The 27,557-nt window shown below is 43.3% G+C and overlaps 1 long non-coding RNA gene across 1 annotated transcript; it reads right to left on the reverse strand.

Moving 5' to 3' along the window:
- Nucleotides 1-15,958: 15,958 nt before the first annotated feature.
- On the reverse strand, nucleotides 15,959-19,243 carry LOC128326043 (uncharacterized). The gene is made up of 2 exons (XR_008307823.1): nucleotides 18,715-19,243; nucleotides 15,959-16,751 (listed from the first exon to the last, which is right to left on the reverse strand). It is a non-coding gene; the product is annotated as an uncharacterized LOC128326043 (long non-coding RNA).
- Nucleotides 19,244-27,557: the final 8,314 nt, after the last annotated feature.

Below are 27,557 nucleotides of genomic sequence, written 5' to 3' on the forward strand. Positions count from 1 at the left end.
CCTGTGATTTCCATTAGGAACAGTTAATCAAACTATCAGCTACATATTGCACGAGCTTAGTTTATGCACATCTGGTGGAACAGCATGGCTTGGATAGGTTTCTCTTTCTACTTGGAGGCTTTGTCAGTTCACAAGAATGAGTGAAGAGGAGCCAGACAAATATAAAGGCCAGACAATCAAAGCTTTTATCTTTTAGATCTTTGCAGATGGGCCTTCTGATCAAATGACTAACAACTGCTGCCAGATCAGCAAGTAGCAACCACAAAACACCTGTACTTACTTAAGACTTTTAAATTTGCAGTTCTTCATGTAAACTGTATTTACATTCATACCATCTTTAAGCTTCATGTCTCCAGCTCTCTAGCTAACATGATCTCACTTACGCTGAATGAAGGGGCTCAGTGAAGCTACATCAGTTTGATAATGACACAATGCAGTACTCCTAGGAGAAGCACCTTCACTTTGTTCCATATCACGTTCCTTCAAGGTGGGAAAGGTGATCTACAGAACGTAAAAGGGGATCTAGAGAAATCTGCATTGCTTTTGCACATTTATCCCCTATTTATTGTTGTTAGTCCAGGGCAATGAGTGTCCTTGTGATATTTTAACTCGTTCACTTAATATGCATGAGACATAGACACATATGCATGAGAACTATTCTTCTTGCAAAATAACAGTTGCCAGCAGTTTACTAAAACTGACAACTCAATGAAGCTATTCTCACGATCAGTGGAAAGTGGGCTAAGGGTGCTTAGCCCGCTTCCCATTGATCATGAGACTCACTGGGCTGGCAGCCGAGCCTGGTTTAGTCAAAGCAGGTAACCCGCTTAATTGCCCCTGCCTTAAGCCCAGGTTAGCAGAGCAAGCGCTCTGCTAACCTGGGCTTTCTGATCCTGAGTTGCCGCAGCGTGGCTCCGCGCCGTGGAAACTCACGAGTAGACCCCCAACTGGGAGCGCTCACGCAGGGCATGCTGGAGCTTCCGGGGGCTGTGCGGCCCCCGATCTTCCCAGCCCCACCCCCCCGGCTCCAGAACGGAGCCAGCAGTCATGTGGGCGGCCGCTTCAGCCGCCCGGAGCAGACTGTCTGCTCATGTGCGGGGAGAGCGGGCTAAGCCCGCTCTCCCTGCTAACCCTCCACAGGTGGCTCCCACTGATCATGGGAACCACCTCAATGTCAGCAATGAAAAGGGAAAATTCAATGTGATAAATGATTAGGAAAAGGACTGAAAATAAAACAGCAAGTATCATGTCACATCTTTTAAAATATTATATAAAGTTTTCGTCCACACTTGTTGGGCTCTAAAAAATATTGAGGCTCTCCACATGAGCAGTGTGGAGAGCCTGTAGGGCTTGTACAGGGAGAGCGAGCTTAGGAACATAGGAAGCTGCCTTATACTGAGTCAGACCATTGATCTATCTAGCTCAGTATTGTCTACACAGACTGGCAGTGGCTTCTCCAAAGTTGTAGGCAGGAATCTCTCTCAGCCCTATCTTGGAGGCGCCAGGGAGATAACTTGGAACCTTCGGTTCTTCCCAGAGCAGCTCCATCCCCTGAGGGGAAGATCTTACAGTGCTCACACTTCTAGTCTCTCTTTCATATGCAACCAGGGCAGACTCTGCTTAGCTAAGGGGACAAGTCATGCTTGCTACTACAAGACCAGCTCTCCTCTCCATCCTGAATATTTGTACTCCATCCTGAGTACTCCATCTTGAGTATGTGTGAAAACTGTGAAAAAGGTCTTCTTTGCTGCTGTCCCTGGACTTCGGAATGCGCTCCCTATTGAAATAAGAGCCTCCCCATCTCTGGCAACTTTTAAAAAGGTGCTGAAGACACATTTATTCACCCAGGCTTTTAATTAGATTCATGGTTTAAATTTTTAATGCTGGTTTTAAATTATTTTAAGGTTAATGTTTTTAATGTTTAAATGATTTTGATTGTTTAATTTATTTAGTTTTGTTTTTAACTGTTAATTGATTTTTATTGTTTTTTTTTTTTTTTGCAAACCGCTGTGAGCCATTTCTGGAGTGGTATATAAATCAAATAAATCAAATAAAAAATAAATGAGTATCCAGTCCAGCAGAAGACGGAGGGTGTTTACCCTTATGGTCCTCCCCAGTAGACTGGCTCTCTCATGAGCCTTAATCATGTCACAGCTGTATTACCGTAACATGCTCTCCGTTCCCTTGAAGAATATTCAGAAACTGCAGCTAGTGCAAAATGAAGAAGCTAGGATGTTATTTGGAGCTGCCTGCTGGGACCATATTATTACCACCATTTTGAAAGAGCTGCACTGGCTGCCAATCTGTTTCTGGGTCCAATTCAAGGTGCCAGTTTTGACCTTTAAAGCCCTAAATAGTTTGGGCCCTGGATAACTGATGGGCCACCTGCTCCCAAGAGTTTCTGCCCACTCGGTGAGGTCATCAGAGGGGAACCTGCTCCGTGTGCCTACAATGAGGGAGGCTCACTTGTCGTGTACGTGGGACAGGGTCTTCTCAGTCATTGCTCCCAGACTTTGGAATGCTCTCCCAGTGGAGTTCCCATCACGGTTTTTAGAAAGCAAGTACAATCTTGTCTTTTTACATAGACTTTGAAATGAGTTTTTTGTTTGCTGCTGCTGCTTTGTATCTTATGGTCATATTCTACATTTTAAAAAACTTTTAATTAGATTTGTATTTTTATACCTCCAAGTGTCAGATGCTAGATTTAAAAAAAAGGGGGGGAAGGGATGGGTATCACCATCATGTTCTGCTTTTGAGTTTCCAAGGGCCATTTGGAAAAAATGGCAGGAATTGGTAGCGACAGCATTGTGATGGAATGCACTACACCCTTGTAGCACTCTCAGCGTGGGATGGCTGTTTACTCCCTCTGGTATCAACACTAGATACATCCAGTCACCATTCTCTTCTGCCTCCCCTGCCCCCAACATTTTAGTCTGGACATCAAATGCTAACCGAAATAAAAAGGGTCTTACAGCAGTTGTAAAAGATGCTCAGTCCTTGGTAAGCTGTGTGTGGCCAACCACTGTGAATGCCTTTCCCGTGAGTACCTTCAGTAGCGGTCGGTGCAGGTGAAACTTGGCGGGGGGGGGGAGCAGCAAGAGGCACCTTTAAGTGTAAATTAATAGGTGCTTAGCTCTGCTACTGCTGCACCTGAATGTTGCTCTGAGCTGCAGCGCACTGCCCAGCATCCACTGCAGTGGAGGATCACCTCTGTCACTCACCTAGCCTCTGCGGAGCTGATCCCCCACTGGTGGCCAGGTGAGTGATGCAGGCAATCACCTGCCACAAGGGGAGCTGGGTGGCATGCTGCAGCTCGGAGCAACATTCTGGTGTGGTGGTAGCGGAGGTAAGCACCTACTAAATTACACTTAAAGGTGCCTCTTGCCACCACCCACCAGTAGGGATGTGTATGAACCTGTTCGGAGGCCCTTTTATGGGCGAACACTGGCTGGTTCGAACGTTTGACAGTGGTGGTGGGGGGTCAGACTTTAAGGGCGGAGGAGGGTGCACTTACCCCTCTCCCTCACCAGTGCTTGGTTCCTATAAAATCGTACCTCCCTGCTGCCACTTCCCTTCTTCGGCCAGATGTCGCCGGAATTACCTGGCACACGTCTGCGCGCATGTTACAATTGCACGCGAGCCCGTCTGATGTGCGTGAGCATGCGCACAATGTGGGCACACATCTGCCCAGCGTGCACATGTACGTCAGGTACTTCCGGCCACTTCCGGCCGAAGAGGGGAAGGGGCAGCAGGGATGTACACTGCCACCCCGAAGGATTTTACAGAACCGAACACCAGTGGGGAAAAAGCTGGGGGAGGAGTAAGTACACCTTTCCCCATTCTGTTGAGCACATTCTGTTGAGCACCCTTAGTTATTGTAAAAAATAAAAATTCGAAATACAGTTCGTGTGTATTCAAATTTAATACACAAAGATTTTATGTAATTATATACATAACATTGTATATAATATAATTATGTATATAATATATGGACTTTGAAGAAGCAAGATAGAAAAAGCATTGACACTTTTGAACTTTGGTCCTGGAGAAGACTTTTGAGGATACCATGGACAGCCAGGAAAACAAACAAATGGATCAGGTTGGGATAATTATACTGGATTTGGTTGTGATAATTATACTAAGTTTTCAACCTTAGTTGAAGTAAACTTAGTTGAGTAAATGTCAGAGTGCTAATTGTTTAGTACAAATGCATGTAAATGAATATTCATGGCCACAACAAACCACCATAGGATAATTATACTCCTGAAGAAGCAAGATAGAAAAAGCATTGACGCTTTTGAACTTTGTTGGCTGGAGAAGACAAAACAAACAAATGGATCATAGAACAGATCAAGCCAGAATTATTCACTAGAGACACAAATGACCAGGCTCAAATGATCCTACTTCAGACACATTATGCAAAGATCCAGCTCGCTCGAGAAGTCCATAATGCTGGGGAAAGTTGAAGGAAAGAGAAGAAGAGGACGGCCAGCAGCAAGGTGGATGGACTTATTTGTGACAATAATGAATGCACCACTGAGTGACCTTAAAGGCCAAGCTGAAGATTGATCATCCTGGAGAGAATCTATCTATGTGGTTGCTAAGAGTCAACACCAACTTGACAGCACTTAATCAATCAATCAGAACTGGCCCTATCCATCCCCAGCACAGCATTCCTCCAGTGGCTGTTGCTGGTGTCCATCTTATATTTCTTTTTTAGATTGTGTTCTCAGACTGAAGAAGGGGGAATAAAATAATGCTTTTAGTTTTACCCAGGTTTTGCTAATCTCAAGGGTGGCCCATTTAAAATTTAACCCATCTGAATTATATTATCCATCCAGCTAGTCCAGTGGTGCAAAGCAATTGGGGGGGAGGGGGGCTCCCAGTCCCAGCTCCTTCACCCTCACACAGTCCCACTCAGGTGCTCCTGTTTTCAGCTCTTTTCAGGGCACAGCTCCTCCACAGCTTCTCACGCTGATATAATATGCCCAGGCAGGCAGCTCCTCCCTCACGAGCAGGGAAAGAGGAACCTGTTTTCAGCTCCTTTCAGGGCGCAGCTCCTCCACAGCTTTTCACTCTGTCTGATATCATATGCTCAGGCAGCTCCTCCCTCAAGAGCAGGGAAAGGGGAATGGTTGGACCCACACGCAGGAAAACAACACAGGCTAGAGAATTGGTTTGGGTGGTTGCTGCTGCTTGTTGTTTAAACCTTTCCCCCCAAATGCCCACAACAAGCTCAGAGGGGAGTCACAGCAAGCACAGCGTCTCATCCTGGAGCGCGGGAAGATGAAGGAGGCGCCGGTGGGAGATGGTTGGGATGCTGCACGCATGCGCCAGGCAGGTCCACGTGACGCACAGTAACAGCAGCGCCAGCAGCACGCGATCGGGTTGGAGGGACACACACCAGCGCGTTGCTCTTCCTTTGGCGCTTGGCACCCTCCTCCAGCAAGCTGCACTGCGCCCTGAACCAGCGCGCAGTGCAAATGAGGAGTTTGTTGCTGTCTGAGCCTGTTGCTTCTTCAAGTTCTGTTCCATCATCGTCGGCACCTTCCCAGCGGGCAGCACTCTGCGCCCCCCCAGCAAGCTGCGCCCCGATGCAACGGATCTCTTGCTTACTCGCAAGAGCCGGCCCTGCGGCCCCCAGCAGTGCCCGCACCAACTGCTACTGTGTATACCTGATGTTCAAACTTGGGGAACTAGTAGAAGGACTTGATGAAGGGGAATAAATTGTGATGATGGTATGAACTTTTGCTATGAGATTTTGGAAGACCTACATCTGGGATTCAGCTGTTAGTTACGAGTGCTTCAAGAGAACAGTGTGCTTTTTACCCAGCCACACTTACTAACTAGCTGGCAGGGCTAAAAGCACACTGTTCTCTGGAAGGTGTGGCTTCTTCTCCAGTACACACTTCTTATGGCCGGAGGGCACTGTTTCTGTCTGAGTCAGCGGAACAGCCTCCTGAAATGCCACTGGTGGATGCAGAAGAAGCCCTTTCTTCAACTGTTTAAAAAGTGTGCAGTCCAACTGTTTTGTATTATTGCTTGGTTATATATTGCTTGCTTAGTGGTGTTAATGTTAAAGTTGCGCATAGACAGTGACATGCAGTGATTATTGTGACATCTTTGCCTTTTCTCCTGTGTCACATTTTTCTAATTAGAGAACACTAAGGATTTCTTTTTAAAAAAACTTTTTACTAGCTTTAAACTATTTTTAGTCTTGAACTGACTGGGAATTAAACTAAGACAACTCCCTCCATCCCCCGCCTTAGGGGCAGTTGCTGGAGTTATAAAACATGTACCTTCCACAATCAACTCAGGCTGGAAATGTTTTCCTTGCTGCTGTTTTTTTCTTTTCTTTTAAAGCAAGCTCATACCCCAAGGACTTGTTACTAGGCAACAGGGTTCCATTTCCCAATTGCCACCATTTCCTTCTTACCATATTACAGGCCTTATTATTAACATTTAGTTCAGAGAAATTGCTGTCATTATGTGAAGTAACTTCCTTTTGAGGTTACTCATTAACCTTAGGTATTTTACTGGGTGATTATAATTGCCAAATGCCATTGGCATGGAAAATCTTTGAACTCCTCAAGGTATTAAGGTATGTGAGAAAGAAGATCAACAAAAAATATATATGCTTTTCAAGTTCTCTCCTCTCCTGTCCCCCGCCCCTCTTTCTGTTTCATCACTGTTAAGCAATAATTGATAGCAAATTGTTGATTCTGAACATGGCAGTTACTAACAAGTGAGCATGGTAGAAAGTGGGACCAAGGGTGGATTGACACATTTCCATATTAAAGGTACAAAACCTCTATTACTGTTTTAAAAGTAGCAAAATTAACCACCATCCCCCACTGAAAATGAGGCTAGCCCAATTTCGCCCCATCATGTGAACCAGCGGGCTCAGCTGCGAGCCCGGTGGTTCCTAGGCGGGTAACCTGCCTAACTACCCCTGCCCTAAAACCAGGTTTGTGGACCGAGCGCTCTGCAAACCTGGTTTTGAAGATCGTGAGTAGCGTGCCATGGTTAGTCATGAGTAGGCCCCTGGAGGGGAAGTGAAAAGCCGCCTCATGGCTCTGGGGGTCTCCCCAGTATGCCCTGCACGCTCACACAGGGCATACTGGAGCTTCTGGGGGCTGGACGGCCCCCCCAGCTCTCCAGCCCCCACTGGCTCCGTCACGGAGCCGGCAATCATGTGGGCAGCTGATCCGGCCACCCAGGGCTTCCCCACCCCCCGGATCATCTGCAGGGAGAGCGGGCTTAGCCCGCTCTCCGCGCTGTGCTTCCCAAACTGTGTCTCACCGATCATGAGACCCAGCTTGATATGTAATTACTCTGCAATAAGCCACCCAGCAGTCTTCATTGCCCAGCCACCTTTGCTGCGGCTGTGCCTATGCGCCAGTGCGGCCGAATGATGTCACTTAGCCAGAGCGCAGGTAGACTCAATGCGGCTGGGCTGAGGATGCCAGGGAGGATAGGCTGCCTGTTCTCACTGGGATCAGGGCAGCTCCAAGGCTGCAGCCATTGGAACGTGTGTGTGTGTGTATACAAGGAAGGCAGCTGGTGGCCCCAAAACAGTGGTGGGGCAGCAGTGGCCCTTCTGCTACTGCATCCCCATATCAACTGTCCCTACCCCCTTGAAGCCGCTATGAAGTAGTGTGATGAGAACTTCTGCTTCTTGTGGTCCATCCTGCACAAAAGGCTTGGCATATGGGGCAACCTCCATGTGGCTACATTTAAAGCATGCTGGGAAGAGTCAGATTGCACCTTGTTGTTTGGCAACTGTCTGCATCCCTCTAGGAAGGCCTACATTGCAACAGAATTAAAATTACTACATGTTTAAGAGAGCATAGTATCTTTTATTCTCATTGTTACAGATTGGTGGTGGGTTCTGAAATTGTGACATCAACTACAGCTTACCTACCAGCTGTACGGTACCTACTGTTTCAGAACCTACCTTCTTTGAGAACCTGATTGAATGAGACTTACCAGTGTGCACTGAACTAAGTCTTATAGTATTTTTAAAAAAGGTTTCCTGTGTTGCAGGAAAATGTACATACTGAAATTAATATTTCTAATTCTTGATGACAGGGTGTTCCACAGACCCCACAGAAATTGGCCCATTCATTTGGCTTGCACATTGTCATTGCATGAATCCCTTGCTCACTTAATGTAAAACAAATGAATGTGTTTTCCAGTGTCAGATGTTCAAGTGTATTATATCCCTACACGGAATTGCTTTTTTGTTTTTTACTCTATTCCATTATAATATACACTAGTTTTAAATGCTGGGGTAGTTTTTCAGGACATCAGACTGTTCATTCAAAAACACAGTTATTTGTGTTATGGCTTGTTTAGATCAGCACCAAATATGAGGGTATGCTTTGGAGAACATATATTTGGATGCATGACTATAAGACACATTGCGGCCATTCATATGGCCTCATGCAACTGCTTGAGAGGGCTGGGGGGAAGGAAGGAGCTCACCTGCCTTCCCTGGCAGATGATGGCAGCCAACTTTGCCTCTGCCGCATTGTGCGCCCATACAAATGGTGGCGCAGTGGCCAAAAGCTGGGATCGGGAGGAGGAAGTCCTCCTGCATCCCAGAGAGACCCGTGCCAGCAGTGCAGTGGCTGCTCTCATTACAGCATCCTCTGCGCTTGGTGCAGTCACTCCTTTCCCCTGGCTCACTGCCCAAAATGGCAGCAAGCCTTCTACCCAGTGGCGATTGCCCAAACAACCACCTGCCAGGGAAGAATGAACCCACGGTTTGCTCTACCTGGATAAAACACCAAGTAGAAGGCTAGCCTCCACATTTGGAGCAGCGGTTTCCTGGTGCGCCTGATGGCACGGGCACTCTCTTGTTCCTTCTACCATGCAGGTGATTGTTTGGGCGATCGCTGCTGGGTAGAATACAGCCCATGTCGTGATAATAGCCTTATAGCCCCAGGCAGGTCGTGTCATGATAAAAGTCACCTTATACCTTTTGGTTCTGTTTCTGATGATATGTGAGTCAACCCCAATTTCTTCTTAATGTCTGGAGCAAGTGCTTTGTGCAAAACTCTTACAAAACCTATTTGTCCTCCCCTTCCTTTCTCCTTAGTGTAGAAGTGCATCAACATTCCTCGTAATCTGATTCTTTTGACAGGCTAGAGCAGGCCCCTGAAACTGAGATTCCCTGGTTGCCCCGCCATGTGACTTAGTGGGGAAATATATATCATATTCAGGAAATTAGGAGGACAAGTGAGAGAAATGCTTTATATTTTCCAATGCTTTTTGTTTAAAATAGAGATGGTCTCCAAATGCTTATTTTGCATGAGGCAGGGGATCAGCTTTGATAATACGCAATGGAAAATTATGTTGGGCAATGGAATCTTAATCTCCTAAACCTTCTAAGGTACACTGGCAGAAAAGTCGGTGCTATAAATGGAAAGGAAAAAGTCCCCTCCAGATCCCTGTGTATGTGCGTAATGGAAGAGATAAGCACAAAAGACAGCTCAGTGTAGAAAGTGAGAATTAACATTTTATTCCATTGTACTGTTGCAATTTGCTTTGAATGAAGCAGCCATATGCAACTGCATGTAAATATATAGATCAAGAACAAGGATGCTGCTTCACTGTGATTGTAAGGCTGCCTGCATGAGGATGCACCTTGAAGTGAAAACGGCTTGATATAAAAGGCCTTAGCCCAAATCCTGCTGCTAAGTGAATGGAACAGCAAGTCAGAAGCCACATTTTTGAGTCGCAGTATGCCATACCCAGCTGTGGCATGCCTTTCACTTGTAGAGATACATGTTACAAACAAATGCTGTAAACCTTCCTACTTCCTTTATTCAACTACACTTTTGGTGCTAGTAGTGACACGAGGCACACGTTATCTAACCTTTGGCTTTATATGCAAAATGGATGGAAACAAAACTGGAATGTTGCTTCTATCGGCAGTTTTCTGCGCAACCCATTTTCATTTTCCCTCCAAGGGATAAGAGCAAGATTTCCAATTATTTATTTATTAATTTTATTTGATTTATATACCGCCCTTCCAAAATGGCTCAGATTATGCCATTTATTATGCCAAATGCATAGATTAGGTTGGGTGGGCGACAGAGTCTATAACTTTGCTGGGAGACAGTTTGGGTGCTGCACTTTGCCAGCCTGGATTTCATGTCCTACTTTGTTTTAATCACTAATAATACTTTACATTTAAAAATAAATGATTCTCTTATAGTTAGCAGGGAGAGAGCAACTGGCCCTAATTAAGCCCAGCACAGGATCCCTCCAGTGGCTGTTCCTGGTGTCTCCCTTGTGTTTCTTAGACTGTGAGCCCTCTGGAGACAGGAAACAACCTAATTATTATTCCTTTCCCACGTAAACTGCTTTGAGAACTCTTTCACTGAAAAGTGGTATATAACTACTACTAGTAGTAGCAGCAGCAGACCAAAAGAGAAGGGGTCTCAACCAAGAAGACCTTTTGCTGGATAAGTGTTTCCCAACTTTAGTACTACAGCCAGAGAACTAGCCATGTCAGTCTGTTGCAGGCAGCATAAATAACAAGAAGTAAGACTTTTTACAAGACTAACATAGTGAGTTAGAGATCTCACGGATCTCATGATCTGTGAGAAGGGCTTGAAGGTGCGAAGGGAGGAAGCCTCGAAAAGCTAGCCTCTCCTCCAGATAACCCTCTCCTTGTTGCTGGGTGGGTGGATCGCCCACCCAGACTATTGCCAGCTTCTACCAGCAGCGGCAGCAGGGAGGTTTGGGAGCTGGGAACCCCCAGAAGTCCCATAATGCACTGTGCAAGTGCGTGGTGCATTATGGAGTATATCCTGACACTGGCCAGGAGGCTGCTGGTGTGTGGGTGCTGCATGGCACCAACACACAGTTAGCCCGGGCTAATGGCGTGCTTGTTCCTGTAACCCAGCGAACATCTGGGGCTCCCTTGCAGGTTTGTCACTAGGAGCCCTGTGGCTCCTGGCAGTTTGCGCTTCCCTAGCCTGGTTTTGCCTATGTGTGAGAACAGCCTCATTTTATTGTCGTATAAGCTTTTGTGGGCTATAGCCCACTTTATCAGATGCATGAAGTGTTATATTCAGGTTGCTGGTGTGTGTGTGTGTGTGTGAGAGAGAGAGAGAGAGAGAGAGAGAGAGAATTTAGCCACTCAGGGACTTTTATGCACAGCAGGTTTTACAACAAGTTTACGGGAAGGCTTTACTGTGAACTCAAAGTTGTCCCAGAAAACTGACACAAATAGTGGATTTTTTTTAACCTGGATATAAATCGGATTACACTCTAATGCACAGTGAAAAACACGATTTGTGTGTGAACTGCTCCCCGATAACTCTCAGGGACTTCGGGGTAAATCTAGCTGATATGTGAATGCATCCCCTCCATTCCGGAGGAGATGAAAGTTAAAGGGCTTCAAACGCCCCGTGTGTGAAAAGCTTCCAGGAGAGGGATCTTAAAACTGAAAGAAGATGATCTATCACCTAATGATGAGACTTAATTTTTGATGCTTACATACTCTTCAGCTGCTAGGCAATAATACCATATTGGGTTCTAAAAGTCTTTACCTAGTACAACACCTAAGATGAATCTCCAACTTTGCTAATATAGACTGTTGTGTTTTTCTTTACTTCTGTCCTCTTCTTGAAAACTTGTGTTCCATTAGTGCTGAAGAGAGATTTGAGTAACTGCTAGATTTTACATTTTCAAAATATGGAGGAACAGCTACTTTTGTTTCTTTGTCGCCGTTGTTGCCACAGTCTTTGATGCAAAGTGCACTCTCACTTGCAAGTAACAGAGGCTAATCAAATTAAATCTGCATAAAACCTCCTGCAACCGTTTTAAAAACTGAGAACTTGGGGATTTTCTATCATGCCCAAATTTGTCTCCCTTCCTTTATTTTGGTTAGCATCCAGCGTGAAGAAGTACTTTGGAGAACCTGAAAGCTTGTACTACTTGATATTTTAGTTGGCCCCGATAAAGGTAATGTTGGGATTTTTCTTGTGATATACTAATGTGACTGTGCTTTTTATGTGGTGAGAAAGGAAACTATTGTTCCTATTTAAACTTAAGCAAATGGCCTTGGCCTCTGTTGCCAGATTTGGCTTTTTTAAAGCCAAATTTTGGGTTACGGCCCATTTGACTCACGAGTATATCCCTGTTGTTTTCACACAATTTAAACTGGGCAACCTCACAACCATTACAGAAAGTTGAAATAAAATCTTTTTAAATGGCTCAAATGACACCATCATTTCACTGCAGGTACGTATGTGTTGGTGGGTAGGATTTCCTCTTGCCTCCAAGATGTTACAGCAAAATATTAGGGAGGAAAACTTACATCAAAAGGCACAAGTGGGTGAGAGTGGAATTTTTGTCTCATTCACACAGGCACTGTCCAATAGGTGCCTGTGATATTTGTGTAAGCAGCTTCCACATGACTATTAAATGAGCAATGGGTGTTTCCAAATGGAGCAGTACTCTGAAAATTAAAATTATTTTTGCTTATCTCTATCTGGCCCAGATGATGAGTTTCCCCACTGTGTGAGTTTCATCATGGATCGGCAGCAAATGGCCAATTGATGGCTCTGTGAAACTGTGCAGTGGGGAAAAACCTCATCTGGACCAGGCATTTTCAAATGGAGGATTCCTCCTCTGTTAATACTCAATGAAAGAACAAGCAAGGGGACAGAAATGTACAGCAAAATATGGTGGCTTGAATGATTGCAAAATATGATATCCTCACAACAGTAGCATTGCCTTGAGGAAATATGTCTGGATTCCTCAAAACTAATGAATAGCAACTGTGCATTTATTGGAGGCGGGGGGGGGGGAGTCTCCTGGAAAAACTGATGGAATCCATGCATGTTTATTCACAGGTATGTCCCATGGAATGTAATGGTGCTTATTCCCATGCATCTGTATATAGGACTGCAGCCTTAGTTGTATGAAAAATAAAACTCATAGAAAATAACATTTATATCTGTCTATAACATAATTCCAAAATAAATACACATAGTGACAGGGCTACCTTTGCCAACCTTTCTTATCAGGTCTTTTTTTCTATGCACATTTCGTGGGAGTAAGATCCATTGAATACTCTGGGACTTACTCTGAACTGTTGTTAGGTAATAAGTGTACAGCCTGACCCTGTTCATGTTTACTTAAATATACACAGGGTCACGCTGTACACCTATTACTTTGGACACCCCCTCTAATCCAATAAAAACCCTTCTGTAACTAAAGGAAAGCATAGGCACATTAGCAAAATGTTAAAATGTTTTGGCTGCTACATTAGAAACAGAATTATTTTTGACATTTGTTAAAAGTGTTGAAATAACCATAACTTGATACTGCTTTTAAGTTCCACTATATGATTAATCCATTTGATCCCTGTAATAAGACTTACATTAGTTTATCGTTGATTTTTGCATGGCACCTACAGTTTTAGATGTATTAGATGCACTATTTTCTCTTTTTTGATACACTTTTCTCTTTTGTAAATGGGCTTCTAGATGTGTTCCTTATTGTACCACCCAGTTGTTGTTTTCTGTTTGGAGTCAGTCACAAGTTCTAGTGACAGTCAGGCTTGAGGGAAGAATAGGCCTCAATTAGAGTAACTGCTTGGAAGGTGGGCCTCTCCAAATAAGGAAGAAAGCCTGGGAGAACCAAATCTCTGCTGCTAGTGAGGGGCAGGGTTTACTGGACAACACAGCCTATAGAGAACTAGGGGAGGGGTGTGTTACAGAGCAGTTTTTCCTTGATCATTTGGTCAGCAACTACTGTAAAGAAAGGCAGATTAATAGCCTTGGGCTGGGAATCAACTGGAGGTTCCTTACCTGGAAGTAGGAAGGATAGGGATCAGTTTAGCTAGACACCTCAGGGAATTTATTCTTGTTGAAGTGCTTAGATCTGACTGCATGGTTTCTGTAGTTCTTGGGGAAGGGCTTTACTTGAGTGGAAGCAGTGATTGTTGATGCCTTTATAGTTTTCCTTATCCGATTATTAAAAAATCCTTGTTGTTAAAGACAAATCCTTGTTGTTGATCCTTGTTGTTGTTAAAGAGCATCACTCCTTATTGGGTCCTGCCCTTGTCACATGCTCCTGAAGGGCTAAGACTGCTGAAGCCCTTCTTGTTGGGAGTGGTTTTCCACTTTACTCTCCCAGAATGTTCCCTTGGAAGGGTGAATCTGCTCATATTAAAAAATGGATGGTGGCAGTTAACGCGTAACTCCTCACACCTAGAGGAGGGATTTTGTATTTTTGCATCTCCCCCGCCTTTTGATTACACATGTAGATTTGCACTGCTGCTTCCATACCAGTGTGTTTTTGTGTGATTTCGTAGGCTATGTCCTGTCCAAACTAATGCCTTGGCATTAGTCCTGCCCCCCACCCCTCATGGTTATATTATATCTGGGCATGTGGAGATGCAGCAGGTACACCTGTGTGCACCTCCACTAGTTTCCTTTTTAAAAATGATTGACACCATGTCAACATATTGACATGTTAATACAGGCATTAATGCAGTGTAAGTGCTAATACAGTATTAATATGGCTTTAAGTTGGAAACTTTAAAAAACAAACAAACTGAACAGTGGTATATGACTTCCTCCCTGCTTAAAAAAACCAAAAACTCCAGTGGGACAATTGTAAAAGAAAGGAGATAAAAAAGGTGTAGGTAGACCCAGGCAGAAAAGTGAAGAGGTGTGGATGTCTATTCCAAAAGATAGAACAGTAATGCAACCGGTGCACACATATATTGTATTGATAGTCTCAAAAAGTAATGTTTTCTGCATTAATCAATGTGATGATTTAAGCCCAAGGAAGGTTCAAGTGGACAATGGATGGATGACAATGTTGTGCAGACCCTCTCGAAAGAGTGAGACCATGGTGTGATAATCCTGGTCTAAACACCCTGTTTGGTAGTACCCTAAGTTATTGTAATTTCTAGAATGTTTTCTATTTTGCATAATAAAAATATTTTCTACTGCTTTATAGGGGTGTGCACAGAACCGCGGAGCTGCGGTCCAGCACTGGGGTGGGGGGTTCCTTTAAGGGTGGGGGAGGGTTTACTTACCCCTCCTGCGCTTTCCCAACTCTGGTGCCCATATTTCCTTTAGCAATCGGGGTGGCAGGATACCTCCCTGCTGCCCCTTTCCTCGCTTGGCTGCGCGTGCGCCCGTATTTACTTTAGCAACCAGGGCAGCAGGATACATCCCTGCTGCCCCTTTGCCTGCTTGGCTGCGCGCGCGCCCGTATTTCTTTAGCAGTCGGGCGGCAAGATACCTCCCTGCCGCCCCTTCGCGGTAGGCAGGTATCCTGCCGCCCAATTGCTAAAGGAAATACTCCCTGCCACCCTGATTGCTAAAGGAAATACGGGCACCAGAGTTGGGAAAGCGCGGGAGGGGTAAGTAAACCTTCTCCCACCCTCAAAGGAACCCCCCACCCCAATCCACCCAAACCTGAACCACCCATGTCCGGACTGGTAGGAGGCCTGTAGAATGGTCTCCGGACTGGTCTGGGCACATCACTACTGCTTTACCTGCTCTTAGAATGCTAGAGTGATCCATCTTTGCTGATGCGGTCTTTGAAGTAGCCACAGATCTGAAAAATGATATTGCAGTGCTTTCAGATATGGAAATTGTGAGTATGGGGAACTCATAGTTAAATGAAATGATACTGATCACAGCAGAAGCTGAAATGCAGCAGGAACAAAATGGATGAGGATAAGCCAGACTTTATGGGTAGGTAGATCTCCAAAAGAGAGTGTGAAAACATTCACACACATTCCTGCTCCTTCTTGCCCTTTTTGGAGGACTTTGGACTATAGTCCATTCTCTTCTACCCCAACTCTTTTCTCACTTAGAAAATATAAATCTCCATGGACAATGGATGTAACCCCAAAGTGTTACCCTGTGGTATTTGTATTTTCAAAGGTTTAAGAAAGAACCACTGCAGTCCATTTTGCTTATTTTCAGATGATAGCATTTGAATTTGTATTTAATTTTTCTTACAATGAAAGTTTGCAGAACATATGGCATGAGCTGTTTGCCTTGAAAATTGTATCCAGTGAACCTTTATCCTTCCCCTTCTTCCACTCCAACCATGGAACTGCAGATCTGCAGGGATTTACTGCTTCCTTCTAGGTTAGCCTGTGTTGCAACTTAACTACGAGTTTGTTTCCCCAGCTGTCTGCCTGGCTTGGAGTTTATCTGAGTCACATCGACCCCTTAGTTTTATAATGAGCCAGTTTATTTGCTTGTGTAAATTGGGTTTTCTTAGACAGAAACATAACAGACCTGTAAAGAGGCCAGCCTTTTGATCATTTCTTATCCGGAAGTGGAAAATCTACAGTACCTTTCTGCACTCGCTATGTACTCTGTAGCATGCTATTAATATTAAGTTACTGCTTCTGCACACTTCATTGTTGATTTTTAAAAAAATACCACATTGTAAAGTATGGGTGAGAAAAATACTGTTTCTTCTGTCTGTGGTAGAAATATTGTCAGGATTTAAAAGCTAATTATTTAACTATTCTTTGAAAATCCAGACTCTTTGCTTAGCAACTGAGCCGACCACTTTTAATTCTTGTTTAAATAGTTTGCCTCTTAAATGCTGCTGCTGCTGATTGGGAATTTTCAGTGCTTATCAAAATCCTTGGAAAAAAGCAAGATGTAAACATGTTATGCAGATGGTGCCAGTTTTTTCCTCGATGGGACTTGAGTCTGCAGCATACTCTAACAAAGCCAGGCATGCTATGAAGAGAAAAAATGGTCTTTAATAAACAAGATAGGCAATAGGAAATAATACTGGTCAGGGCTTGTTTTTCTGGCATAGGGCCCCACTCCAACCTGTTGCAACCAGCTATAGGTCTGTAGGGACACCCCCATCCGGGAGGCCCCATGGAGGAAAAGAACTTTTAAATTTCTGTTTGATTGGGATCCTTGCCAGTGGCTAAGTTCAATGTGCAGTTTCCAGTAATTTGCTAGTACTACTCTGTGCTTTTGATAGGCCAGGACAGAAGCATGCAACCCAAAGTAATATTTCCTGATTTCTGTCATTTCTCAAGATGTGAATGAAGGTTGCTGAGGGACTGTATGAGTTGGAAAACTGTTACCTCCAGAGCCGTGGATGTTTTATTCCGCCCCCCTTGCCCTGCCCCCAGGCTCTTTCTTCACATCCTGTCTTGTGCCTTTATAAGTCCCATATTTGGAGGCAATTCATGTTGATTATTTCCCTGTGCAAACAATATGTGCCTGTTCTTATGCAACCAGCAAACAATTTTATTGATTTACTAGTCAGGACAGTTATGTGTATAAAGTTCTATAGATGTTATAACACTTCACTGTCACTGGCACATTTATAATGTACTCTTCACATTTTTTCTTATGGCCCTGTTAACCCATTAATGAGAGTATGAAACTGATTATTGGTGTGAAATATTTCCTGCTTAGCCTGTAAACTAGGGTGTACACAATGATAATGGAACACAGATATTAGAAAGCAGGCTGTGGATGTCAGAGCTTTACATTGGCCGTTTGGCTTGATTTCCTGGAAGTTTTTCACACAGGACTTTAAAAGCCCTTCAACTCGCATCTCCTCTGGATTGGAGGGGGTGCGTTCATATATTGGCTAGATTTACCCCAAAGTCCCTGCAGGTTATCGGGAAGCAGTTCACACACAATTCGGGTTTTTCACTGCACTTTAGAGTGTAGCCTGATTTATATCTGGGGTAAAAAAAAATCCACTGTATGTGTCGGTTTTTGGGGAAAACTTTGGGTTTGCAGTAAAGCCTCCCAGTAAACCTGTGGTAAAGCCTGCTGTGTGTAAAAGTCCCTGTTAGCACTGTTGGCAACCTCTTCCATTTGTTTTCTGACCCTTAATGTTCAGCCACTTCATTTGGACCCTAGCGCTACCACAGATATTTTCTTCTCACCTCCACTACCACATTATCATAGTCCTTCACCGTCCCCACATTTGGTTCAGCTGTAGTGCCACATAGGGGCATTTCAATGGCATGTTTTAAAATGATGTCATTGTCTCATTGCCATCCTCCACCTATGCATGGTGCACTTTGTTCTTATAGATGAGGCTCTGGTGGCTACTGTTTTATTGTACCCTGCATATTGCATTTGGTGTTTCACAAAAGTGCATTAATTTGAAGATGGCAATTATAAATTAAAATTATAGTGGAATGAAACTATGTGGATTAGTTCTTACTAGAACTTCATGTTTAAAGTGAGTTGATAGAGTTGTGAATTCAGCTCCCTCCACAGACTCTCAAGAAATTAATTTCCAGGTGGGTAGGTAGAAGCACTGTAAAAGGGGTATATAAATATTTATTGTATTGTATTGTTATGTTCAACACAATGAGTATACTGTGTACAGACACATAACTGAATGCAGGTACAATTCTTCACATGTTATTTTGAATTTAGGTACAGCAGTACACTTCCTATCTGTACCAGCATTTGAAGGACCTATATCCAGGTTCACTTTTAAAATTAGCATATGTACAGTCATTCACACACAAAAAATGTGTGAGTGTATAGACATCTGAACACAGGTAGCACATAATAAGCCTCTTCACACAGTCACCCAAGCCCAAAGAATGTTAGAACCAGGGCAAAACCCCCAAGCCCAGACTGTCCAAAACTGGGCAACTGCTCCTAACCCTCACTCCCAACCCAGATTTGTGCAGAGGAGGGGCTCTGGTACCTGGGTTTGTGGATTGTGTGGCTGCTTTCCACTGTGTTTTCAGGTCCCGGCAACCAGCCCTATTTCTTTAAAGAGTGCCCCCTCAGTGATCACTTGCTTGAAGTGGCTTGAATGGGGCTTGCCCTGCCTCTTTCCCCTTTGTGGCCAATTGGAGCACAGCTGCTGATGTCACGGGGATTCCTGTTCCCTTGGTGCATTGTGGGAAGGTTCTCCTGATTCTTGGAGTCCTCTGTAGCTCCAAGTGTCGTGCTGCAGTGCTCACTTGGAAGCGGGGACTGCAGAGCCTAATGGAGGTTCTGCTCCTCTGTGCGATATAGGGTGTGCAGTATTTCCAAATGTGTCTGTGCAATGTTTCCAAGACCCAAACCACCCTCTTCTGATTATGTAGAAGTGCCCAATGTCTGATTAGGTCTAAGTGTATCCCTATTTCCATATAAAAATGCTAGAGGGTAGGGGCTTGGCTCATCTGCTTTGGTAATCTAGAATAATGTGCTCTGCATGCACTTTATTGCTTTCCATTTGTGGCAGGATTATAGTCAGATTTGTATGCCACACTTCCAGGTTGCATGGTCATGCCCCCCACATATTGAGGCTGTTCTCATGTGCAGCCAAGCCCGGGTTAAGGCAGCCAAGCCCAGGCTTGGCTGCACGTGAAAACTGCTGGGTTTGTGCCCGATCCCGGCGGTGCTTCAGTGGCAAACCCTCCTGTGGTGCCCGTCTCTTAAACGAGGTAAAGGGAGCGAGTGCTCCCTTAGCCCCACTTTTTGTAAGCGTGTGCAGCACCAGCTGCTTTTAGCTGGCGCTGCAGCAGTGACAAGTGCCTGCCTGTCACTGCAGCGATCCCCACAATGCATCACACACTTGTGTGGTGCATTATGGGATTTCCAGGGGCTGGGACAACACGTCCTGACTCTCTGTGCTGCCAGGGGCAGTCTGTGTCTGTCTGGGCAGGCGATCTTTGCACCCAGCACGGACCCACCGATCATCTGCGGGGGAAATACGCTACAGCCTTCCTCCCTGTGTGCCCTCAAGCACTTCTCAATGATCGTGGAAAAGGGCTCAATGTATTCCACAATTTACAGGTTACTTGGCAACACCCACTGCACATTCACAAGCATGCACCTATTTTCACTGGTGAGATGTCAGCAGGTATGTATTAATGTTTCATCAGTATTTGTATATTCATATTATCCACAAAACCAGTTAAAGAGGTAGTGTCAAGCAGCAATGATGGAGACAATGACAGGTGTAAAAGATCTAGCAGTTTCAAATTATGTTGTATCACATTCAGCTACATTACCTGTATACTTGTGGATTTTCTTTCAGACTTGTATATGATTACTGTCAGTATTATGCAAGTAGCATGAAGAAAAATAGTATATTAGCTGCTTAAACTAGACAGCCTATCATATTGCAGTTGGTGGAAGACCACCATTTCAGCTATTAGCCAATAGGAATTGAGGAATTTGATGAAAAAACCACCACCTGACTGGTTTATATTTTATCTAGTGTGTGAATCACCCTGCAGAGGCTGATTGTATAAGCTGTCAAAAAATCACAATGGTAACAAAATCTCTCTGGTTCTATGCCAGCTGCTGTGAGGACTCTTGTTCCATTCATGAAGACTGAACTTGTTTTGTCCCATGAAATCTAACTAAAGAAAAACACTGGTCAAAATCCAGTCAAAGTTGTGATTAGGTCCCATTGATTTCAGTGTCAGAATTATATCTGAAGATTTTAATGTGTGAGAATTAAATCTGTTGGACTTAAAACATTCATAACTTTGCCTTAATTGTACCCCATTATAATTTTTTATCATGTATTGTGATGGTTTCAGTTATAAGCAATAAAATTTGGTATTGGTACCCATTATGATAAAAATAACTATAGACATGACTCATAATTATAAAAACACCTCTGAGTTCAGGAGCATAAAGGCTGTATGTTTATATAACACTTTTAGCGAGATACTAGCAACTCATTGCTGATAAGAGCAATAACAGAATTATTCATAAGAACAGCCCTGCTGATTGTAAGGCTGATTGTAGGGATCGGTTATATATTTTTGTAAGGAGGTTGGCAGTTTTACTTTTGAGTTCTTTAAGGACTCTCAGGTAGATGCCATCTGGCCCTGGCGATTCGTTAATTATTAATTTTTTCAAACAGTTCAGAACGTCATCTCTTGTCACCTGTCTGAGTCAGTTCTTTAGCCTCTGTCTCTGAGAAGCTCAGTTCAGGCACAGATATATGCTCATTATCCTCTGCCTTGAAGGCAGATGCAAAGAACTCATTTAGCATCTCTGCAATCTCCATATTCTATCTATCTATTTATTTATTTATCATATTTTCCTACCACTTGATATGTACATCTCTAGGCGATGTACAAAATTTAACACAATATTTAAAAATCAACACAAATTAAAATACACAAAACAAAAACAGTAGCATAAAACAATTATTAAAACTCTAATTAAAAGCCTGCAAGAACATGTGAGTCTTGAGCATCTTTGTGAAAACAAACAGAGAAGGAGATGCTCTTATTTCAGCAGGGAGCATATTCCAAAGCCCCGGGGCAGCCACAGAGAAAGCCCGGTCCCGAATTTTCTCCAGAAGATCATAACAAGCGGCAGGGTTCACGACAAAAGAGGTGCTCTCTTAAATACCCTGGACCAAAGCTGTTAAGGGCTTTATAGGTAATAACCAGCACTTTATATTTCACCCGGAAACATATTGGCAGCCAGTGCAGTTCTTTTAAAACCGGTGTTATGTGGTCCCTTCGTGTTGTCCCACTGACCAAGCTGGCAGCCGCATTCTGTACCAATTGTAATTTCTGGGCTACATACAGTGCATTATAGTAGTCAAGCCAGGAGGCTACCAGCATGTGTACCACTGTTTTAAGGTCATTTATTATTTCTTGTTTACACAGACAGGTGTTATTGACTTGTTTGTTTTATCCAGACATTGAGTCCTTCCCAAGGACCTGGGATGGCTGAATTTTATTATCAGTGTTGTTGCTGTTATTATAGATATCGTTGCAGAATATAGGCTGTTCCCAGTAAAGTTGCTTTTTGTAATTGGCAGATGGTGATTTCTGTGGCCCCTATAGTGTTGAGGTGCTCTTCAAGTTGTTTTGGAATTGCACCTAGGGTGCCTAATAATAATAATAATAATAATAATAATAATAATAATAATAATAATAATAATATTTTTTAAAAAGCAATGAGCAGGTGGAGTACACAGTTAACAATCAATAGTGAGGCACTCGGACAGGTTAGCATTAGAAGAGGCATTTTCCAAGGGGACTCACTATCCCCTCTGTTGTTTGTAATTGCCATGACCCCACTTTCACAAATACTCAACAAAACAGGCCTCGGATACCAAACATCTAAAACATCAAGTCAAATAAACCATCTGCTGTACATGGACGATCTGAAGTTGTATGGAAAGTCCCAGTCAGAAATGGAATCACTGCTAAAGACTGTCCGTATATTCAGTAGCGATATAGCAATGGAGTTTGGACTAGACAAGTGTGCTGCATTAATAATGAACAGAGGAAAAATAAGAAAAACAGAAGGAATAGAACTGCCCAATGGAAGCAAGATCAAGAACCTGGAAGAGAAAGAACCTTACAAATACTTGGGCATTCTCCAGGCTGATAACATCATACACACTGAAGTTAAAAGAAAAATTGGAAGTGAATACATCAGGAGAGCTGGAAAAATCCTCAAGTCCAAACTCAATGGTGGGAACACCATACAAGCCATAAACACCTGGGCTATACCTGTTATCAGATACACTGCAGGTATAATAGACTGGACCCAGGCAGAGCTAGAGATGCTAGATCGTAAGACCAGGAAAATCATGACCATCAATCATGCTCTGCACCCCCGCAGTGATGTAGATAGGCTCTACCTCCCTCGCAGCTCAGGTGGAAGAGGAATACTGCAAGTCCATCAAACAGTAGAGGAGGAGAAAAGAGGCCTTGAAGAATATATCAAGGACAGTGAAGAAGATGCATTTCAAATGGTCAAGAACGAGAAACTATTCAACACCAGTGAAACAAAGCAGGCCTACAAGAAAGAACAAGTCAAGAACCGAGCAGAAAAATGGAGAAATAAGCCCCTGCATGGTCAATATTTGCACAATATAAGTGGAAAATCAGACATCACCAAGACCTGGCAATGGCTTAAGAATGGCAACTTGAAGAAAGAAACAGAGGGTTTAATACTGGCTGCACAAGAACAGGCACTAAGAACAAATGCAATAAGAGCCAAAGTCGAAAAATCCACAACAAACAGCAAGTGCTGCCTTTGTAAAGAAGCAGATGAAACAGTGGACCACCTGATCAGCTGTTGTAAGAAGATCGCACAGACTGACTACAAACAAAGGCATGACAAGGTAGCAGGGATGATACACTGGAACATCTGCAAAAAATACAAGCTACCTGTAGCCAAGAATTGGTGGGACCATAAAATTGAAAAAGTGGTAGAAAATGAAAATGTAAAAATATTATGGGACTTCCGACTACAAACAGACAAACATCTGCCACACAATACACCAGATATAACTGTAGTCGAGAAGAAAGAAAAACAAATTAAAATAATTGACATAGCAATACCAGGGGATAGCAGAATAGAAGAAAAAGAAATAGAAAAAAAATAACCAAATACAAAGATCTACAAATTGAAAGTCTGTGGCAGAAAAAGACCAAAATAATCCCAGTGGTCATTGGCGCCCTGGGTGCAGTTCCAAAAGACCTTGAAGAGCACCTCAACACCATAGGGGCCACAGAAATCACTATCAGCCAATTACAAAAAGCAGCTTTACTGGGAACAGCCTATATTTTGCGACGATATCTATACTAACCAACAGTATTGATGATAAAATTCAGCCATCCCAGGTCCTTGGGAAGGACTCGATGTCTGGATAAAACAAACCAGTCAACAACACCTGTCTGACTGTGTAAACAAGAAATAATAATAAAAATTTGATTTCTATACCGCCCTTCCAAAAATGGCTCAGGGTGGTTTACACAGAGAAATAACAAATAAATAAGATGGATCTCTGTCCCCAAAGGGCTCACAATCTAAAAGAAACATTAGGTAGATACCAGCAAGATACCATTTATCTTCAGAAATGTACATAGCTGACATATCAGCTGAAGTTGATAAAAAGCGCTCCTGGCTACTGCCTCAACCTGAGAAACCAGGAAGAGCTTTGAGTCCAGGAGCACTCCCAAACTATGTACCTGATCTTTCAGGGGGAGTGTAACCCCATCCAGAACAGGCAGATCTAAACCTCAGGCAGATCATATCCTCCTTAATAATCCCTTTCACTCCATCATCTAACTCCACACAAACGCCTATGATATCTGTTAGCAACCTCCTGTTCACAAAGCTCACCTGGTCTGAGCCTTGTCTTCTCAAGAGCTGCTTCCAGACTGATCCTCCTCAGGAATGTGGCCCCTCCCACAAGCTGTGTGACTCACCTGCAGCTAATCCCCACCCATTGTCTCGAGGCACAACTGAAACAAACTGCCCTGTCAAAAACAAACCACTAGCCAGCCAGAAATCAAACCCTAGGAAAGAATAGTCCTACCAAACTCTCCTTGTCCTTTTCCTCTTGTTTCTTGTTGATTTATTTATTGGTTTGCTTGCTTCTTTAGGAAATAAAACAAAGGTTTGCTGCCTCCCCTGGCCTGAGCCTGCATTCAAACTGAGCCTCCTCAAGAATGTGCCCCTCCCACATGTTGTATAATATCTGCACCACACACTATGGGGATGTTTTATTGAGAAAATTCAGTGGGTTTTAGCACCTTTATCTGTTTATCATCACAGTAACACTAGGAGATGTATGACTTGTTCCCATTTTACAGATGGAGAGGTGAGGCTGAGAAAATGCTGGTTGTGCAAGCCATGTGGTGAATTCATGACTGGTACATAGTAGTAATTAAAATGGTGAGTAGGAGATGGAAAGATATAAAATGTGAAAGGGAAAAGAGCAGTTCTTTGAACTAAGTACTGACTGTTAGCACTTATCTCACCTCTCTCATGGTGCCAGTCCAGCCTGAGGACTTACCTGAGGAAGCCTTTGATGCATTTACTTTAGAAAAGTCCATAAACACAAGTTGGTAGAACTGCAGCAAGTCTGGAATAGTTGGGTAGCTGAATTACCTCATATGGCTTGATAGTGCTTCCCTCCAACTTGAATTTGGATAGTATTCTCCCCTGCTCCCCTACAGAAGCTGCATTACAACTGGCTGTACAAATGGCAAAGAATATTGTTATATATGCAGAGTAAGGAATTCAGGAACATAAAGACTGCCATAAGATTAATAACAGAATTTTATTTACACAGAACAGCTGTTGTGTTCCAACTGCCTCCCTCAGCTACTAGGCTTTGGTTCTGAGATGGAATTTTGGCATTTAAACCGGCCAATCAGAACAGAGTTACAGTTTTCTGAGCTTTGGAAGTCTAGTTCATGACCATATTTTGGTTGCTTAGTGCTGCTTGTTTTCAGTGCAGTCTTTTTCAAATGTTATGAAGCTACATCTCCCATCTATATCTCCCATCTTATGTACTTCACCAAACTAAAAAAGCTTGGTGGGTATGACCACTTGGCTCCAATACTATTCCCACAGTGGCTGACATTCTGACTAACATTGTACTGGTGCATCTTGAGGTAACAGTGCTGCAGCAGTCAAGCATCTACACATTCATCCTTCCCTTCAGCAATCTCAATGGAACCTGGCCTTGACTAATATTTTGATGTATGATTGATATAGATGTATTTATTTGTAATATTTATATACCACTTGATATGTGTATCTCTAGGCGGTGTACACAATTTACTACAACAAATATAAAGCAGAGTAAAAACAATTAAAACCATTTCACAGGATAAAAAAGTTAAAACAACTTCATGGGATAAAAACAATTAAATAGTTTAAAATTAATTTCATTTAAAAGCTTGAGAGAACAGGTGTGTCTTGAGGGTCTTCTAAAAAGCAAACAGAGATGGAGATGCTCTTATTTTGACAGGGAGCATATTCCAAAGGCCTGGGGCAGCCACAGAGAAGACCTGGTCTCAAGTCGCCACCAATTGAGCCGGTGGCAACTGTAACTGGATGTTTCCAGATGATCTTAATAGGTGACAAGGTTCATGACAAAGAAGATGCTCTCTTAAGTACCCTGGGCCCAAGCTGTTGAGGGCTTTATAGTTAATAAACAGCACTTTGTATTTCGTTTGGCAGCCAGTGCAGTTCTTTTAAAATTGGTGTTATATGGTCCCTTTGGGTTGTTCCAGAGACCAGTCTGCCTGCTGAATTCTGTACCAATTGTAGTTTCCAGACTACGTACAAAGGCAGCCCTGTGTACAGTGAATTATAGTAGTCAAGCCTGTTGGTTACCAGCATATGTACCACTGTTTTAAGGTCAATTGTAAACCGCCCTGAGCCATTTTGGAAGGGCGGTATATAAATCAAATAAATAAATAAATAAATATTCCACCAGAAATGTGCACAGCTGATGTATCATCCAATTAACAACAAGATAAACCTTCTTGGCACCACAGCTGAGAAGACACTGAGTCGTGATGGTGGGCATCCATGGGGGTGGGGGAAAGTGGGGGCAGTTGCCCCTCTGGATTCATGGCTGGATTACACATGCACATGCGTGCATGCACACACACATGCGCGAACACACACACACACACACACACACACACACACACACACACACACACTTTGCCCTCCCCTCTGGAAAAAAATGCACCTCCTAGTCCAGCTAATCAACAAAGCCAAGCTGAAGTGGTGAACCCTCTTTCTGGGTTGCATCTCTTGAGACTGGAAGTGAGGCTAATATAATATTCCTCCATAGCCCACATCCTTCCACATACAAAACAGGCATTTCAGGGAGAATGCTAAGTTAGTAACCTTATTCCTGACATCTACTTTTCCATGTACAGGTAGGTAGGTCTTTCTGTATTCAATCCTGTGAGGCACCAACTGCAGTCGTCAGTGATATAGCCCAGGCACAGTATTATCACCTCAGCTCAGCCTTGGTGGTGACTAGCTGGAAAAGATGAGCACCTGTGGTGAAACGTATGACTAAAGAACTGAAACACCATCGTGTTCTGAGAACATATCAATCAACCTTTATCACATTTGCATAAGTAAACAGATTAATGAAAGGTAACTGTGTGATCACTACCTGCAACACCTTTGATGACTTGATCTCATTTGTTATTCAAAAGGTCATATCTGTAAAATTATACAGGCTCAGACTTTGTCTGTGGTCAAGTGGGCATACATTTGTATTGTGTATTATAGCTTAAAGTTACTTCCTGATTTGTGTGAGAACCTAGGCAATGAGAAAGTGTTACCCATTCCCTGTGGATTGTGTCTTTGTTCAATAGTCCCATGAAGTTCAGAATTATTGTTGACAGCTGAACACTTTATTATAGGGCAAAAGATCCTCTTAGGAATGTGAGGTCAACAATCTCCTGAGTGAAGAATTTCTTGTGCACATCAACACACCAGCGTTTGATGCCTAATCCTTTAATATGATTTTTATGGACTGATTTCAACAGGTAATTGAAAGAAAGACTTAGCAGTGGAATAGCTTGCTGGGAAAAACATAGGAGGTATGTTCAAAAGTGGCATGACATCTTCTTCTCATATTGTGATTGCTGAATGCATTTGTTTAGCCATTGGGGCATTTGCTCAATAATTCTTATTTTTATGGTTTTGGCACCTAAAAATATAGTAAATACAATACATAAAATAAGGCCCTAAACTGCTGCTGCCCAGGGTTTTCAAGAGAGTGCCTTCTTCTTCAGGATC

This window comes from Hemicordylus capensis, chromosome 5 (assembly GCF_027244095.1).
Source record: "Hemicordylus capensis ecotype Gifberg chromosome 5, rHemCap1.1.pri, whole genome shotgun sequence".
In the NCBI taxonomy this organism is placed as follows: Eukaryota; Metazoa; Chordata; class Lepidosauria; order Squamata; family Cordylidae; genus Hemicordylus; species Hemicordylus capensis.